At 39.2% G+C, this 19,333-nt stretch overlaps 1 protein-coding gene across 1 annotated transcript in view; it reads left to right on the plus strand.

Moving 5' to 3' along the window:
• Positions 1-19,333, plus strand: part of PTPRG (protein tyrosine phosphatase receptor type G) — a 392,251-nt gene that overhangs the window by 222,915 nt on the left and 150,003 nt on the right. The window lies entirely within an intron of this gene.

Consider the following 19,333-nt stretch of genomic DNA (forward strand, 5'->3'; position numbering starts at 1 on the left):
TTTTTTTCCTGAAGAATTCTAAACAGTTGCTATAATTTTGTGCCAAGAGAATAAATTACGTCAGACATGTTTTTTGCTGTGAGAAAATTCAGTACATTTATTCAGACACTTCTTTTTTATCATTTTATCACGTGTTAAAGAACTGCATTGTAAGGGGTGACTACCAAAAGCTTGTGTAAACCAGAAAGGAAAATGCATCTTCTTGTCTGGTTATTTGTGTATCCAGAAAGGTTTTTCATTAGAATTGATTTTCCAATGCAGGTCACCAAAAGGCTTTTTAATTCTAAGGGGGAACAGGCTGTGAAATATATTCATTGTGGACTGTGCTGATCAGTAGTGTCATAGTTACCTTCTTGCCCTTCCACCCGAATCCCTTTGCAGATTCTTATACTGAATCTAAAAGCTCTTTGGGATAAAGAATATCTCTCGGCTGGTTTCATGCAGGACCTGCCTAAGAGGAATTCCTGTCTGGGGTGCAGCAATCTGAGCATAATCCTTGCTATTTTCCCAGTTCAAAGGCATTGTATTTCCAGACAGGATGGGAAGGTTAACTAAAGTTGAAAAAGGATCTAAAATAGAGATAGAATTTACTGTCTGGTGGAAATGAAATAAAAATCAAGTAGCTGAAAACAGGAAAAAATGTATGTGTTTGCTCATGCTTTGAGACTCTCATCTTTCCATAAAGAAAAAAGAATTTGGTGAAAACATTTGTATCCCTGAATATGTGTCTTCTTGCTTCCTGTTTCTCTATGTGGCTTAATAAGAAAACATTCTTTTTTCTTTAAATAGTTGGGCTTTCCATCACATTCTATGAAAGGCCAGTAATGCCCTTTTCTGTCACTGTCCTGTCTAGGCTGGCTGTCTGCAGAAGGGGCTTTTCTTTATCCTCTGGCTTCAGACAGGAGGCAAAGTGGGCTTGTATTTATAGGAAATGCTTGCAGCTACCCTCAGTGTTCACTGCCTTTGTTAGCATATCCCACAAAGACACTTGGCTATTGTTGGTCATTGACCATTCAGTAACGTTTTTTTAATAAAACATAGCTCTGATCTACACATGTGTAAGAAATCCAAATTTAAGCTTCCCACCAGAGCTAGAAATACCATTACCAGGTGGGAAAGAGCTTTCCCCCCTACAGTGGGCCAACAGTTTGTTAATGGTTTCTTCAAGCAGAGAAAATGGCACCTGGTCTGCCAAAAGAGCACTGGTTTCTCCAGATGGGATTGTTAATTGTCCAGGAAAAGAAGATTGAGAGTGTTTCCCTACTAAATTAGGGATGAATCATTCTTCTCTGGGACTGGGGGCAGATTTGACTTTTTTGCAGACTTTTTTACAGACTCTTGAGGACCAAATGCAGGGTGGAGAAGCAAACTTGCTCTCCCAAGTGGTGAATGTAATTTGAGAAATAAAAATATGCCTTAGTACAACATCTCTCACACATTTGTTATGAAAGGGGGAAAGATATCTTAGGGATTTGGTTGTGACATGAATGGATGAAATTTCTTTAATTTTGTATTTTTTGCCCTTATATACGTTTTTACTGCTTTCTGTGTTTTGAAGTTCAGAACTGCAATAGTGCTTGTGTTTGCTCTTTACCTGCACCAGATCACTGTAAGGATTATATTAGTTAATTTTTATACCTACATAAAGCCCTTCCATTCCTTCAGGGCAGTAGTGCCTACAAATAAGATAAAGTCAATACTCAATGCCTGCATGCAGTGCTTAAGGGGTCTTCAAAGAATAGGTTTAGCTTTTTTTAAATGCAAAACTACCCTCAGATGAGTAGTCAAAATTACAAAATTCATTTGTAAAGAAGAGGAAAGACTCTTTTGCTTCATTTCTCATCAACTTTGGTTGAGTGGGGAATTCTATGCTCCTTTCTCTGTGGTCTGTGTCCTCCTAGGGCAGGTTGGTGCTCTTGAGGGAGAGGGTGGCTTGCTGGGACTTGAGTTACACATTTTATTCTGAGGTGGCATGTTCCAGACAGGATGATAATTTCTCTTAAGAAAAAGAATTGTCATTACATCCAGTTCAAAATAGGAGATAGGCAATAACAGGATGATTTTGAAAAATATTCATTTGAAATTCTTTGCTTGAGAGCTCTTGTTCTGTTTGGGAGGCAGGAATGTGAGCACTCACTTAATGACCTACAGTCAAAAGATAAAATTTCAAGAGAGTAAAAGTAAAACTCAGTATTTCCTGAACATAAATTGAGTCAACCCTCTAGTTGTGTCCTTCTCTTCAATCTCATCTAATAATATTCCTCTTGCTCCCTTTTTAACTAGGAAAAATGCAAATACGTGAAGTAGAGACCTTCGTACATACCAATCACTGATGTTAAAGCATGAGCTCTCTACTCGGTGATGCTGGAAGCTACAGGCTGTTGTTGCTGGAATTCCATTTCTGAAAGCTTGGTAACCCTCCTACTGAACCATATGGTGATTTATCAGGCAGTTTAGCAGTAGCAAGACCAAGTCCCAAGTTGGTTAAGTCTGAAAATGCATATTCCTTATGTTGCTTCTGATAGTATATTTCTGTTCTGTTCTTTGTGTAGCATTGTGAATGTGTGCATTGAGCTGTGTGTCCCCTGGAAGGGAATGCTCTATTTCCAGGGTATGGGATTACAGTGTTACGAGTTAGTCTTTCAAGAACTGAAAGCATCAGTTTCTGGATTCTTGCAGCTCAAATGGCTGTTGTGTTGGTCCATTTTAAGGAAAAGAAATATGAAATAAATGAAAGCTCAGATGCAGCTCTCATGAGACGATGTCAAAGGAAATTAATGTTTTCTGTAGAAAAGAAACAAGCTCTCATTTCAAAGAAAGCTGCCTAGCAAACCATTTTGGTTTGCTTAACACTTGCCACACATGATCTCTAACATAATATTGCTGCAATATTAGCAGAATTAGTTCAGATGTTTTCCCATAATCCTTAAGTGAGGTAGCAGTGAAAAGTATTCTGGAAACACTACAAGGAATAATTTGGCAGTAGTCAGAAACTGGAACTGAAAAAGGCAGTACGAGAGAAATAATTAGTAAGGATAATTGTCAGGCCTTGACAACCTGGTGTGTCTTTCTAGCAGTGAATGGATTCACCTGACACCCAGAGATAGCCATCTGATAATGGCACTCATAAGATCAATACATCAGTACTTTATCCTTGAAACAGTATTTAAAGTCTGTTCTTAGATTCATTTCTTTACTTCTGTAAAGTTACAGCAATCTGGGATTTGAGATAATGCATTAATTACAGCCTTAGTGGACCTTCTTCATTTGCTGTATTTTAATGCATCTATGGTGATTGCTGAAGAAAGATGCCTAGTGAGCTTAATCTGCTTATGCTTTAAAAAGAAAGGATGCTGAGAAGAATAAAATGGGGCCTCATACTGAACAGGTTTAAGAGTTTGCAGCACTCACAGTGGAGGGAGTTTTCTGCAAGAATTATTTTGAATTTAGAGCTTCCCTGATGCTGGCTCTGCTGACCTCATCGAGAGGGGAGGAGCAGGAGCTGGGCACAGCTGAGATTTTGCTTTTGTAGATTGAGATTGTGCCCAGGCTCTAATAATGCCAAATTGTTGCTGGGTTAAACATGATGCTGCTTCTTTCTGTTAATGTTTCCTGCTAGTCCACATCTTTTCTCATTGCAGAGAACTATTTGTGGGATTGTAATGCACATCCCAGGACACAGAAATAATGTGTGCATTACTGGGTTGAAATAACGCCCATGCAAATAAGTAACCTGTAGATAAGTATCACAAGAGATTTAGGTCTGCTCCTCTGAGTGTACTCACCAGATTTCCCCAACTGCATGTGTGTTGGATGAATTGAAATTAACTGGAAATTTTATTTTTGATGACATCTGCTGTGAAGGACAGGAGACATGTAACAGGACAATCTCCCTTCCCTGACTGCACCACATATATGTGCCATCTCTAGCCAGGCAGAAGTTTTTGTTGAAAGCAACCTATTTATATAACAACATTAACAAAAAATCATTTCTGTGATGAAGGCTGTAAAGATCAGTGGCTGCCCTCTGAGTGCCTGAGAGGAATTGTTTGTACCTCTGCCTCCTATTATTGACGGGTGCTTCATTGCAGGGCCGTTGCTGTCCCCGCTGTGCCACCACCGGCTTCACTGGCAGTGGAAAATTCAGCACTTTCACAGCCAGTGGGTTTTCTTCATTTTAAGAAGATTATGGCATGAAAGATGGAGGAGGAGATCAGAACTGGCAGGAAGCTGTGATTTGAATAGGACCTTCAATTTGACACATGTTATGTCCTTAAGAGAGGAGTCAGTGCCTGGTTTTGTTGACAGGTGTGGCGACAGCTTTGAGGGATGACAGGCACTTCACTGAATCACTAAATTGATCTGATAATCAGTAAGTGAGTTTGCTAAGAGCAGGTACTACGTGCCTTCTTGGGGCTTGGTTAACTTAGTGACAGCTTGTTTTAAATATACTAGGAGGCTGTAGTTTATTTTTCCTTTCTTTTCTGGGAAGAACCCCACATAGACCCAAATAAAAGGGCCACTTCTCCTCTTTGGCTGTCAAACCAACCTGAAGATGACCAGACCTCGCTTTTGCAAAGAAGCTGCTGTCCCAGGTTAAGCTATCTCCATTTTCTCCAGATAGTAGTGACCATCATCAGCCACAAGTGTTTGTCTTCTTGATGTGGCTACAGCCTTTCACCTCTCCTGCATTGCCTAGACAGAGGGCATCAGCTTTGCAGCAGCCTTTGACTTGCTCAGAACCTTGATAATAGCCTTGCTCCCATTTCCAGCTAGCCTGGTAACCCATGGACTTTCTCCTTTGGGACACAAAGAGGAGGTTATTCCTTTCCTTGGTGTCAGGATGGCCCTGCCCCAAGCCAGAAGGGCAGGCAGGTGCCATGCCCTGAGGTGCAGGCAGCAGTGGCTGGAGGGGATCTCCCTCAGGTGTATCCTTTGGGCTGCTTGTGAGCTCATGGCTGGATTTGCAGTTGCCTCCCCATTAGTTCTGCTATTTACTATGGAAACCTGACACAGGACAGGGTTGTCAAATTAAAATGTTCTGCCTCCAGCATCAGGCCATACGGATTAGAATTTATACTGGTTTATACTGGAGCTATTCAGAAGGGGAGTTTTGCTTCAGGAATTTTCCAGAGGCGATAGAATTTGTGAAAGTTCAGTATGTATTTATTTTATGATGCCCAAGCAATGTCTGTATAGTTTACTTGGGTTCAGATAAAAACCATTTGTGGTCAAGGTAAATATTACAAATCAGAGATTTTTTTCTTAATGTGCATTCACAATTGTCCTCTCTTCTTAAGACATAAATTGAATTTGTGTTCTTCATACCATGATGTCTAAACGATTTCCTCTTCAACAAAGAGTACGTAACAAAGGTTAAAAATTATTTTTGCAATCCAAGCATTTAAGTATACATTACTATCTGTTTTAAGGATGGATAATCAATGTAAAAAATGATACTTCCGTGTATTCCTAATAGGTCACTGTGTAAATATCCATAATGGAATCGATCCCCTAGGTTATGGCAACCATTAGTACAGAAGGGGTTTCACAATTAATGTATCAGACATTTGTCTTTCCTACTTACATGCAAAATTATTATTTATTGATTATTTTCAATCCAGGTTAATGATGTTGAAGAGGTTTCGGTATCTCAATTTAAAGTACTTAAAGTGCGCTTCAACAGAAATATTATATCCCTTTCAAGAAGTTGTGACTAATATCTGATAAGTGATTTTCCTCTGCATTCTCTCTCATTTATATATACATAGTATATATAATTCATAAAATGAGGATGTTTGCACACCTAGAAAGTGTCAATGCCATGTGAATGAATGTTCATGTGAAATGATAGTATTTTCCCTGTTACCTGAGAAGCGTGTGTAAAACCAAACTGTATGCTGAAAGACTTGCTTGCATAGAGCTCTTTGGCAATAATAATGAGCAGAGGGAAGTATATTAAAAACATGTATTAAATCACTTAGGGTCCTGTGTCCCATTTGGAAAGGGATCTGGCACATGGCTTTGGGTAGTTTCAGGTCAATACATGGTGGCTTCCTCAGTTCCCAAAAGTCAAGCCCACAAGCATCAAGGTAATTGTTACTCCAGGAGAAGCTTGTTCTTTGCTCCTGGCCCTATTGGTATATGTCTGTGTAAATACCCTGCTGTCTTGTAGAAAGAGGTCTCTAAAAAGAGAAAGATGCCTGCCAGGTAGTCTCACCACAGTCAGAAGAGACAAAGAACTGACCAGTTGAGGCAAGGACAGTCTGTTTTTTCTATTAAAAATAGTGGACATTTTCTTCCTCTGGTGCACAATTCCAAATAAATCAAGATCTAGAAAGTAAATCCATTTCAGTTCAGAGGGGCGTGGAGCTGACGTGTTTGCCTCCACTTGTTTGCACACAGGCAGGAGATGGAGGCTCAGTGGCAGCTTGGGGAGGTGGTGGCCTCACTGCAGAGCTGTGGATGTGGTGGGAATTCCCTGCTCTTTTCACAGGCAGAGCTGGCATTTGCTGCTTTAAGTGCTGCATGTGAGCTCTGAGCCTAGGGCTGACATCTGCTTTGCAGTGAAACTCTGCACTGGAAGCTGACATGAACCCTCTGTGCTGCTTTAAATTCGTATTCTCCTTGGAAAAAGAAATCTAGTATTTCAGTGAAGGTTTGATTTTTATTTTTATTTTTTTATTTGTGAGTCTCCTAGTCATTGTCCTGATGAAATGTCAGCCCTTTTTCAATGAGTTTAAGCCTACTGACAGTAGACTGACTTTTCTTAATTATCTTTTCCAGACCCCTTTAAATTAGTCCCCCAGGGGTGTGTGATCCTCATATTGAAAATGACAGCTTTAATATTTCCTTACTAAATACATGCAAGGAGTTGTATAGGGATGCTAACTCACATAAGATTGTTAATTCCCCCTGGAAAACAAAAGAATCTGATTTTAAGTGGCAATACATCTGAGGGACTAGGGCACAGTATGGAGGAAGAGGAGAATGGCCATCAGATGTGGCCATGGCTTCGTCCATGCTGGAAAGAGTGTGGGAGGGGAAAAAAACATTTGAAGCCATTGAACTCATGCATAAATGTATAGCTTTCAAATAGCTAATTTTTTATGTCATAAAAGAAAACTGGCTAGGGCTGGTTCCTTCTTTATAGCCCTGTCATAAAATCTGAAAAATGAGGTTTATAATTTATGGTCTGAAACCACCTTAACTATTGCAATACAAACAGCATCACTGTACTGCAGTTTATTTCTAAAATGCCTCCGGTGAAAATATTGCAGTGCCATAATTAACTAATACCATGATCCTGTTTGCTTTGCTTTCTCTGCTTTCCCCAGAATTATGCAGTTAGTATAAATCCTCAAGGCTTGGAAGATGGCTTCAGAATAATCTTACATCACCATGTCAGTTAAGACAATCACTAATAGTGTTTCTGTGGCTCATAGAGTCTGTTCCATCACTGATTGCATTTATAAGGAGTGAGTTACATAGTTTTTATCTATGTCCATATATGCATGCATGTGTGTGTGTCTACAAAAAAAAAAAAAGTGCAGAGGAAAACAGTGTGCCTGCTGTCTCCTAATTACTTTGTTTTTTGATATCTCAGCAACATTGATCTTTCAAAATGATCTCTTGCTGGTGGCATCAGTTTTATGTTGAAAAATATTCCTGCAATTCTGGCAATGATAAACTAATTACAGACTATACATTTTTAATGATTTAATCTCCTGTCATATTCCTAGAGAGAAGTGATCCTGATTCCAAACAATCTCCCATGCATGACCAAACACTCATCATGAAATGTATGGTTTTCATTAAACCCCGTTGTTAATAAAGGCTTAGAATTGTTTTGTTCAAATGGGGAGAGGTTGGGGAGTAAAAGCATGCTGAAAGATTGCTGTAATAATGCTGCAGTAAGGGCTTTGAATCACACAGGGTTCCCAGCAACATTCCACTGCCATGTGCCTCCCATTGCAGGAGCTCCTGACCACATGTAATGCTGGACCCACACCTGCCAGGGGGGTTTCCATGGGTGGTGCTTAGAAATGTGCAATCATGTTCCTTGGCCTGTGCCAAGTTTGTGTCACTCACCCCCATCTCTGTCAGTGTCTAGGTTTAGGAATGATGATTAGTCAAGCAGAGGGTCAAAAAAAACAGCTTCAAGAGATTTGTAAGATATTGAGGTCTCTGCTCTGTGACTTGCTGTTACACGAGTGCACTTTATACCCTTGTGCCACTTTGGCTCAGTGCTGTGTGCCTTGGTGGGGATCTGATTTTAACTTTGCATAAAGACTAAAGCAATGCACCTTGGCCTCTGACTGGGGTCAAGGGTGGTGCTGCAATGGGGGAACATAAAGGGATCATCTCCTTTGCATCTCCTGGAGGGACTGGATCTGAAATGCCCTTCAGCAGCAGCTCCTGTAATTGAGCATCAGATCCAGAAGTAAAAGAGGGTCGCGGTTCTCTTGAGAGCACAGATATAAGAAGTGTTGGAAAGATGACAGAGAAAAACAATTGTTAGAAATTTTTCTTACCTATGGGAGAAATGTCAAGTAATTTCAGTGAGTTGTAAACATTCCTGCCATTTTTGCTTGCTTTCAGGTACTTTTGCCCCCTTCCCAAAGAGCTGTTTTGTTGATTTTAATGACTCCTGTCTTCAGGAAATCTGAAGATAAGAACAGCATTTAGAGAAGGCATTTAAAGCAAATTTTGGTATACCTGCACTGACTGTGTGCGTGCTGGTGCACTGGTAACAATCTGAGTCAGATGCACACACATTCACACAGCTAATAAAAAACAGGGCCTAGAATTACTCAGCCTAGAGAAGTGAGCATGGGGAGGGTGAATTAAGGTTCCTGTGAACTTTTTGTGGTTTTCCTGGCAGTGTGACGGTGAAACTATTATTATGAACTAGAACTCCAATTTTATTAATGTTCTGAAGTATGGAAGGAAGCAACAAATCTGATTTAAGAGAAGACATTTGTCTTGGCAGTGTGATTTACTCCAGGGTTGTAAATTTGACATGATGGAGACTAAAATGTACTGAAACTTAAATTTCTCCCATATCTCACTCAAAGTCAAATGATTTAAATAGCAGAATATGAGAAATGACATGTATCCTTGGATGCAAATATATTTTTGGTGCTGAAGATTTTAATTTCATGTCTGAGGAAATTTATCAATTTGAGGATGAAACTTTTAGGAAAACAAAGGTCAGAATTTACAGACATGGTGCAGGGATGCCATGACAAGTGCATCACTGTGTCTTGCAGTGAAGGTTTCCTGCCTGGTAACCTCCTGTAATGGGTCCAGTAATGATAAAAGAGGTATTATGGAAGGTGAAATCTGCTTTGCTGACACAGATCCTGCTAATGCTCCTGTCCTGCCATGCATACCATGCTCCTCTCTGGCACTCTGCCTGCCCTGTCTCCTGTGCTGTACAAATGTGTCCAGGACAAAATACCATAACATTTTAAAGTACAAGGTGTTAGCAAACCCAAACATAGCTGTGGTGGGGGACTAAGTTAGTGTTGCAGGCAAAAGGCCCCCAGCACAATCCAGCATTGCTCCTGCCTACTCTTGATTTGAGGGAATTCAGTGCTGGGATTTTGTCCTCTTAGGGCCAGCTTGGGTAGGTGGACCAAATTTTAGTCCCTGCTTTGGACTCTTCACGGTGATTTTCCACTCTGTTCAGTAATGGTTTGCACTGTCTTGAGGGTCACCAAACCCTTGGGATCATTTGCCCTCTGAAGGGATCCTGTCCTTCCACTGAGGATTGAAGGGAAGTAATGGTGTTACTCCACTCCTCACTTTCATACATGTCAGAGGTGCCTGAAGTTTATTTTCAGGCTTTGACCTTTTGGTAATCAGGACAGAGATGCTTCTTCCCTGATGAACATAAACTTAACCCAATGGCTATAAGATCAATCTGGCAGAGCTCTAATCCTCCTGTTCATTTCCTGAGTAATGCCTTTTAAAAATCCCCATATTCTGAAAGTAAAAAGCAGAGTTTAATATTTTTTTTACTATTTTTTTAAGATAAACCGGTAACTTTTATGGCCTTACTCTGTGATTCCGTGAAATGGGATTAATTTCTTAGCACCAGTGGACCTGCTCTGTCAGTTCAATAAAAGTAATGTGGACAATTTCAGTCTATTACTTTTAAATTAACTCAGCCCATATGACTCTTCCTAATACACTGCCACCTTCTGAAAAACAGGGTTGCATTTTATTGATTCATGTGATAGATGAGAATATTAAGTGTTCCCTGGCAAACAGCACCCCAAACAACACGAGGCTCTTAGGCATGCCAGGACTGGGGAACTAATTATGCTGAGACAGAAGAGGTTATTTTACTCATATGCTGTAAAATGGAAAAAATATTAAAGTAACTTTATAGCTTAAAAAAGAAAAAAAACCCAGCACTTCTCCTTCATCCCCCCACAGTCTGGCTGTTATGTTTTTTCTTCCCATATTTTCAGTCAGTTTCTGAAAATACAGAATTGAAGAAGGTCATTGGGGAGGGAATAAAAAAGAAACTGAAGCAGGGAAAAGCTCAAATCAGTGAAGGGTACAAGGAAATGAAAAGAGGTCCTTGTAACACAGCACACCTGATATGGCAGTGTATGTAGTAGCCTTGCTTCCACAAAGTCAGCGAGATGAACAGGTATTGCCCCTTTAGAGATCCAAACTTTTCAAAAAGATTGCTTGTTAAATTTTTACTTGGTGAAAAATGAAGTCTGAAAAAGCTGGTGTGGTGATCCTTTGAGGACATTGTAGAATAATTGTAATAATGCATTAAAATGTCACTAGGGGAAATGATTAATTGGAATTGCCTTCATTTTTCTCCTCCATTTGCTTGCATTCCTGTCCTTAGTTCCTCATATAAAAAATAAAAATAGTAACATCCAGTGCTAGCACTATATATGAAGTCTTTTATTACTGCACAGTGACATACATGAAGCCTTGCTACTGACACTCATAGAGTTACATGCCTACTACTCCAATTGCTTTATTCGTGTTTTGGCTTTCAGCGTAAAAGCAAAAACACTGAAAACCACTGTAAAATTCTGGTCATGGCAATGACATTTATCATTCTGTAACAAAAAACAGGTGGGTTTTTTGGCTGTGTTGGTTTGTTCTTTCCAGAGCAGAGAACCCAATTTTCACTTATTTTTCTCTCTTGTGCTCATTTCACAAGGACTAACCCAAGCCAGCACACTGTGCAAAGCAAAGATCAGTGGTAGAGATGACTTTTGTCCTTGGGGCTCTAAAACACAAGCAAAGTGGGAGTAAATGACAGACAGATGTAGCAGAAGCAAGAGAAACTGGGAGCAGGAAGTTTATTTTTATGAACTCTTGCTGTGCCTGGTGGTTCACTCCTCCAAATGATGAGCTTTAAAACAGGCTGCTGGGCCAGCATCCGAAACTTGACCTTGTGTGGGTGCACTTTCCTTCTGTGTGTTTTCCTGCATAAAAACTATGTGGTGTTCAGGATGGGAATCCCATCCAGTATTTTTTTAAGTGGTTCTTTATTTCATCAAAAGAACTCAAGGAGAGGAAAAAAACAGCATCACAAATAAGTAAAATAAGTAATCTGATTGTTGCTTTAGGTATGTTTCTGCTCATTTTAGTTTGTTGTCATTCAGTTTGATTCACTGAACTGATTCAATTTTAATGGTTCACTTATGCATGCAACTACCTGGAAAAAAAGAGAAAAAAATGCCCCTAAAGCAAATCTTACTGAGATTCTGGTCAAAAAAAAAGAATCATAAATAAGCAGAAGTAAGAGCAAAATCTAAAGCAATATGGCACACATCAAGTAAAAGGAAAGTACAATATGTGAAGTGCAGAAAATAAACATGAGCTACAAAATAGAAGTTAAAAAATAGTACCTAAGGTAAAAAATCAAATTCAATATGTTTTACAATTACACAGGAGAATGAGTTTCTTCAACCTTTAGATTCTTTCTTTATTCAGTTAATTTAAAGACAACAAGGCTGGAAGGGTATCTCTTCCAAGGCACCAGCAGTTTCGTAAAGCCCTAGCTGAACGCTGGAAAATTTAGCAAGGAAGAAAATTGCATATACTAAGAATATAACATGATGAATATGTTGTGTCACATACATACCATCTGTGAGTTATTCTGATAGACAGAACAGCTTGTCTGCCAAACCCTAAAGCATGGCTTTGATTGTTGCATACATTGTAAAATAATAATCTTGGGGACTTTGGGTGAATGGAAGTATGACCTTGAGCTTGTACTGTAAAGGTCAAGCTATCGAGGTCTGTAAGGGTAACTCTCTACTGCTATAATTAGGTCTTTTGGTAATGGGTGCTGTAGAACACAATTTTCTCAAATGAGGCTGCCCACAGTTACCAAGGAGAGGAGAAAAACTTCAGGATAACTCCTAGGGAACAGGGACGGTGGGGTGTTTTTTCCTGCAGTGGTTGTAAAAGATGTGTTGTATCCAGCTCTCAATACTGAGAGAGAGTAACACAAAGGGGAGTTTTGAACTTTCAGGGGTCGAAGCCACTCAAGGAAAGGTGGCCTGTGCACAATACTTTGTTATTTACCTGCACAGCTCTGTAAATCATCTCCTTTTGTAGTGATCACAGTGTTCCCCACTTTTTGGCCCCATTGCAAGTGCTTACACAGTGGGAGAATGATCAGCAACTCACAGATTTGGTCCTTGCTATTCTATCTTTTACTACTGTTGAAAGTTAATTTCATATGCTATCATTTACTTAAAGTTGTTAAATGGTAGCCTGAGTTTTAAAAAACCCTCATTTTTGTGCAATAACATGATTCAGCTGCGATGGCTGCTGCAGTAAATGTCTTATAAAAGAGGTCCCTTCCTGAGCTATAGTGCCCATAAATATTAGCTTTATTTTTATAAGTAGTTGCTTTTTCAGCAGCAAAGTAGCTGTAACCATAAAAATGCTTAATAAGAAATGCTTTCTCAGTCGCTGTTTATATGTTTAAACATTTTAAAGAACCATTTTGTATTTCCTGAATAGCCCTCAGTATTAAATGTAAGTTCTATGCGATTGTTTTTCTGTAGTTTGGGGATTTTCTGCAAAATTGATCTGAGCATAAAGCTTGCTATTTTTTTCCCCTTTTCTTTTTTCTTATATTTTGAAACTGTTGAGCTGCTCCGAGTGTTAAAGATCTAGACTTTAAGAATGAAGTAACTTAAAGGAGGCTTCATGCACATCCTCTCTGAGCAAGCTGTTCTAACAGAGACATCACCGAATGGAATCGAGGCCATTTCAAAACATTTACTCACTGTTGCTAATTGGTACCTGTTCTGAGTCACCCTGACTCGCTGTTGTGGTTTGAAAATCACGTTTTTCCCCTGTCTTTCTCACTTTCCCATGTTGCGTGAAAATAATAGAGAAAAGCAGTTCAAGCTGCTAATTATATGGAGTGACATATGAAAGGTTCAAGTGTTTTAGGTGCTTTTCTCCAGCAAGAGGAAACAGCAAAAATCCTGGCATGTCAAATCCTTCTTTCCTTTCTTAGTTGTTCCATGGGTGGAAAATCTCAGCACCTTTCTGATGCTCTTTGATAGGTATAAAAAGCTGCAAGCATTGCTCGTGCCTCTCTGGAAGCAGAGCAGAATCCTGTTAAATGATTTGTGACTCATCCAGTAGCACTTCTCCATATTTAAGAGCTACCCAAGCCAGGAGAAACCTTTTAAGTGTAGCAGACTTCAGAGTGAGTAAAGGCAGCCTTAGTAAGCTCTGTCACTTGAGTCCAGTCCCAGGGTGTCTTGTGCTTTCCTGCAAAAAAAAAGGAAATGCTCTGACTGAATCCTCTGAAAAATTGTACCCAACCCTGCTCTGTAAGTTTTTGCAGAGAGAGGAGGAAATTACTTCTAAAAGTTTCATTCTGTGTGCTGGAATTGTTTATTTTGGAGTCTGCATTGAAAGGGAATGAAAATGGTCAACAGCTAGGAACTTATCACTTGAGAACCAGAAGGCATAGTGAAACTGCAAAACTCATTTCCATTGTCTGTTTGATTTGATCCTATAAAAATCGTGACAATGAACATAAGCAAGCATAATATATTCTTTCATTATGCTTCTATATTTATTTTGTGTAATAGGCAGAAAAATAAGCATGTCACTAGCAGTTGCCCTTTTTGAGAATATTACTGTTGATTGAAACATTTTGAACAACATTTTGAATCAACATTATTGTTGACTAAAACCTTTTAAAAGCTATGTATAGATAGTAAATTTTCACTTCAGAGGCTTCTGTTTTACATATTCGTGTTTTAAATCTACCTTATTTTCATCAAAGGTTGTGATATTTTCTGAATAATACCATTGAATAAAAACTTTTCTGGGTTTCCTTCAGGCACCCAGGGAAAATCAGTAGCTGTGCTGAACAAGAGATGTGATTAGAAAAAAATAATTTGTGATGTGCTATTAGGTTTCATTTGCACAACACCCAGAAGACCAGCACATAAAAGCTGTGGCTGCTTACGTTTTCCATGGTGAATTTTATGGGATCACATCAAATAGTGCAAGTGTAGGTTTTGTGGTTGCACAGATTCCATATTCTCCCCCTGATTTCTGTGCAGAGTGCAGTAACTGCCATAAATCCTGCAGAGAATTTGTGATCAGCTGTATTTTCTGTTGTAACAAGGAGACCCACCTTGAGTGTGTTTGCCAGCAGTAAGTGTTGGTAAGTAAGCAAGTAAGTGAGCAAGTCCTTAGGGGAAAGGTTGTTCCTAAGCAGGACACCAACTCTTAAAATAAATAAGCAGAATAAATAAGTGCAGAGAAGGAACATTAGGGTAATATAGCATAAACCAGTATGAAATATGCTACAGCTGTACCTCTCCAAATATCTTTTAGATGCTGCCTTGGCCCACAGTATGGTGTAAATGAAAATAGTGGAGAAGGTTTTACATATTCCAGTTGCTTCATCATGGGAACTGTGAATTTCCACAGATCCAGTTAAAGTTATATCTGGTTACAGCGGACACCAGTTCATGGAAGACCATGTGTTAGGAGAAAATGTTCCAGTCCAGAATCAAAAATCTTTCTGAAACTATGTCTTAAAATATGCACTCAGCTCCGGAATAGCAGATGCTCTACGCTCCAGATGCAGTGTATAGGAAGAAGTCTGCATTTTTTTGGTTGCTGCTAAAATAATGTGTATTGCATTTCACATTGGAGACACTTTGCAGTTCAGGAAGAAGTTCCCCAGATGGAAGGATGTGAATTATTTATGCAATGTTTATCTCAGGGTTTACTTCCCATCACAACCAATTAAGGCTATTTCATTGCATTAAAACTAACGTTTTCACATTGGGGAAATCATTTATCTAAGGAAAGCTTATATATAGTATCCACTACTTAAAAGCTTGAAAGCTTCCATCAATCATATAGTCTCAATTCATTAAAAAATGTACAAGATGGGAAAGTAAAGATATTTTCCTATGTTAGGCCTTGCCAAATTGAATTATAATTAATTGAAATTTAAGAAATTAAGATATTGTATTCATGTTTTTCTCCCTACTCAGTAGGAAGCAATGGCATTCAGTAGTCCCCTATCACCTCAGTGTTGCAGTCACTGGACAAGCCTCAGCCCATTTTAATCTATATACTTAGAGCAGAGAAGAAGCCTTTGCTCCCACACAATTGTCTTAAGATTTTCTTGAATAAGCAAAGATTGAGATCAAGCCTTTCTGAAACAGAATATATTATGAAATAAAATTGTCTGCTTGGTCCGTAATTCTGCATTTAAAGTGGCTGTATTTGTGTGGCAGTAAAGAATTTGCTGTAATTCTTGTCTTTGTTCCTGTCCTGCTGCCAGAGTCCATGTGAGACTTGGGCAAAGTGTACCAATAGATAACTGTGATAGCCAAGGCATTAAACTGAAAGGTCAGCTTATTATTAATTTTAGAACTGTTTTCCAGTTGAGGTACAGCCAGGTCTCACCAAGGTTTCTGCAGATCAGATAAGAAGGGCCTGTGTATAGACCTGCTCCAAATGAATAACATCAGTCTTGGGGAAGGGAGAAAGAAAGCCCATTACTGTCACTTGAGAACTTCATTTCAGTCCTTGCCCCCAATAATTATAACTCCTAGGAAAGCCAAATTGTGGAATCTGTGAAGTTAAGGTCTGGTCAAACAAATCACTGCTTTTTAAAAAGCCTAGACAGACAAGGAGGCCAATCTGTGAGATATAGTAGGAAAATACAGACAAAAATAACCAAAATATCAGGCACAGAGCTTTATCTGGGTGTGTGATGAGTTGAAAATTACAGAAAGTGCTGTGGCTAACTTTCCTGGTATCTCTTTTTGAGGTGTGGATCAACTGTATCATGGAAGGAATGTTAAAATACTGATTTTTTTTCTTGTGGCAGGTGGTATTCCTGCATAATCTCCATCCTCTCTGGGGACAGGCGTTAACAAAGGTCTTTGGAAGTCATTCAAGGCTAGTTTGTGAACAGCTGAAATTTCTTAGAGTTTTATAAGTAGACTGTAGTGCTCTGACAATCAGTTAGTGTAATTTTATGCATTTTAGGGGAAATAAACTTTGGTTTTCACAGTGTCCTGCTGAAAACAAATCAGTTGCTTCCCTAAGCTTGTAGGCATATGTGTCTGTTTATTTATGTGGGAGCCCTGAATCTTTGAAATACATGTGCATATAACTATTTCTTGGTGAGATATGACATGCATGTGATAAAGGGCATCTAAAAATGGGGGAAATTTCTTTGTATCATAGATTTAGTAAAATTCCTGATATGATTGCTAAGGAGGCAAGTTCATCATTATTTATGCCTTGCTGCTGTTAATGTGGAAAAGAGCAAGATAATAGTAATTACAAACTTGGATTTCTATGTAACTGTAATCAGGTTGTGATATGGAAGGAAGGAGGAGGAAATCTCCCCTAAGTTGCCTCCAGTAGTTTATGTTATGCTATACATCAGATCTTTGAACCTTCCCCCAGAAATGTTTGCATGCCTAGATAGGCCAGGGACAATAAGGAACTCTTCCCTCTTTGTTAAGGTTCTTTGAGCTCAAAACACCATGCAGAAGTCCTGTGGTTTGCTGGCTTCTGTAGTCGTAGCATCTTTTGAACCAGGCTTCATGTTTGTCAGGCTGGATCCTGAGCAAACACCCACCAAGGAGGCTGCTCCAGGTCTGAGCAGTGTGCACATGGGTGGCTTCAAAGTGAGCCTCCTGCAGTGAGGGCTCCCTCTCACTGACCTTTGGTTTGGTTCTCAGCATCCCACCTCTGAGATTTTTCCCTGTCTAGCACAGGACTGTTTTAACTTGTTTTTTCTGTGTGAGTAGGTAAAAAAGGAATATCTACCTGACACAATTAACATGTACCTAAACTTACTGATTGGGCTGTGTTGCTCTGCTTGTAACTCATCTGGCACTTGGCAGGTTGCACTGGTCAAATGCTTTACATTCTGAAAAGGTAATTTAACAGAGACAGAATTCAGTATATATATCCATGAATACTTCTGAATTTATCTAGAAGATTAAATTTGGTATCACATACTTATAGATATCCTGATTTTTTTGGTCTGGAGACCATTAGTGTTACCAGGTTTTGAACATCTGCAGATGGGAGAATGGCTTCCTGAGGAATGATGTGCAGATACAGAAATCCTGGATCTGAAACTTCTCAGGGGGTCCTGAATTCAGAATAATAAAGTCACTGTATTTATTAAGGACACGGACTTCCTTCATATCCTCTCTGACTGAGCCACCACTAACTGAATCCTAAGATAGCATCAAAGGAGGGCTTCATCTGTATAAACTCACAGCAGAATACACCAGAGCTCTGTCCCAGCAGGTCTAGGTGCTTCTTGCATGTAAAATTCTGAAAATTATTTTATGTATTTATTAAATCTCAGTTAGCTTTAGCATGAGAAGACAGAAGAAGTTGCTGCTTCTGTTTCTCCTTAGGATTTACCTGCAGAAACTGAAGCAAGGTTAGAGTTAGACCTTTCACAGGTCAAGGGGATGGCCACTGTCAGGTCCAGGACATGACTCCATCATGTGGTCACCATGTGCTCTGGAGTGACCACATCCCTCTGATTCTCTCCCTGTAGTGGCCACAGAAGTGTTTGTGATTACACCCCACACCTATGTTTTTTTTCCCCCAAGTTTTTAGACCTTCCTTCTTTTCCACAAAAGGGTTTAGCAGAACACCCATGTGGCTTTATTTAGTATTCAGCTGTGCTGTAATTGTCAGTGAGATACTAATGGAAATGTATCAGATACTGAACTCAGTGACATATATATATATGTGTGTGTGTGTAAGTTAAAATGCTGTGGGTTATTGCACACCTAAAGATATCTTGCTGTCCTTACTGTTGGAGCTTTTTTTTTTAATGTAAAGCTCCTAGTCATGGCTTAAAATCTTTCTCTTTTCTTAGTGGTGACTTTTTCTGTTGAGGAGGAAAGTACAATGGACATTTTTGGCCAGCAAGTTAACAAATCCTTCATCTTGTATTCAGTCATCATTCAAAGTGGTAGAAAAGGAGCATTTCATGATGCACTGATAATAGATGATGGAACAAATTGATAGTTGGTGGCTACAAATTTGCTTTATTGCAGTAATTTTAATTTTTGCTTTCTGTGTTTAAGGCGGTGGCCTCTATTGTTGATGGCTGCTTTTGAAATTAAATCAAGATGTTGTGCACTACCATGAAGGTGAAAACATTCTGACATGGTTTGCTTTGGAGAGCTCATCATCTGTAAAGGCTTTGGGACATCCCTGAGACATGAAAGGATGTCAGGATGAGGAGACAATTATTTTTATGCATTTTTCTTCCATGTTTTTACTCTTGACCATGAAAAGACAACTTCTTCTATGGAGCAGCATGCTGAATCGCTCTATTCATAGACCTCTGGTGACCAGAGAATGCAAATTTCTTTCCTCAGACTCTTTTATTAGTGATAAGTAATATGCAAGTGGGAGGAGTTTTAGGAAAAGCATCTTAAGGGATCATGAATAAAGGCCAATGTTTTGTTTGAACAAGCAGTCTGCATTTTCCTGATATTCTAGGGCTTTGTGTGTTATATAAAAGCAGGTTTGTCTGAAAACTCTCTCTGTAGTCATGCCTTGATTCACTGAAGTTTGGACTGAATACTCTTTCTATTCTCTCTGTTTTTTTGCTCGGCGATTCTTCCTTCGAAGGACAGATGGATGTTCTGGGGGGACAGAACAATTGTTCCTCGCCAGTTAATCTGTAAGAATTTTGACATTCTCAGGAGTTCCCACTCAGTTATCCCATCCAGTTATTCTTCCTCTGATAAGTTTTGCTAAGACAGCTTTCCTTGTGAGTGTGAGT

Source organism: Passer montanus, unplaced genomic scaffold (assembly GCF_014805655.1).
Source record: "Passer montanus isolate IOZ18808 unplaced genomic scaffold, ASM1480565v1 scaffold9, whole genome shotgun sequence".
Taxonomy (NCBI): domain Eukaryota; kingdom Metazoa; phylum Chordata; class Aves; order Passeriformes; family Passeridae; genus Passer; species Passer montanus.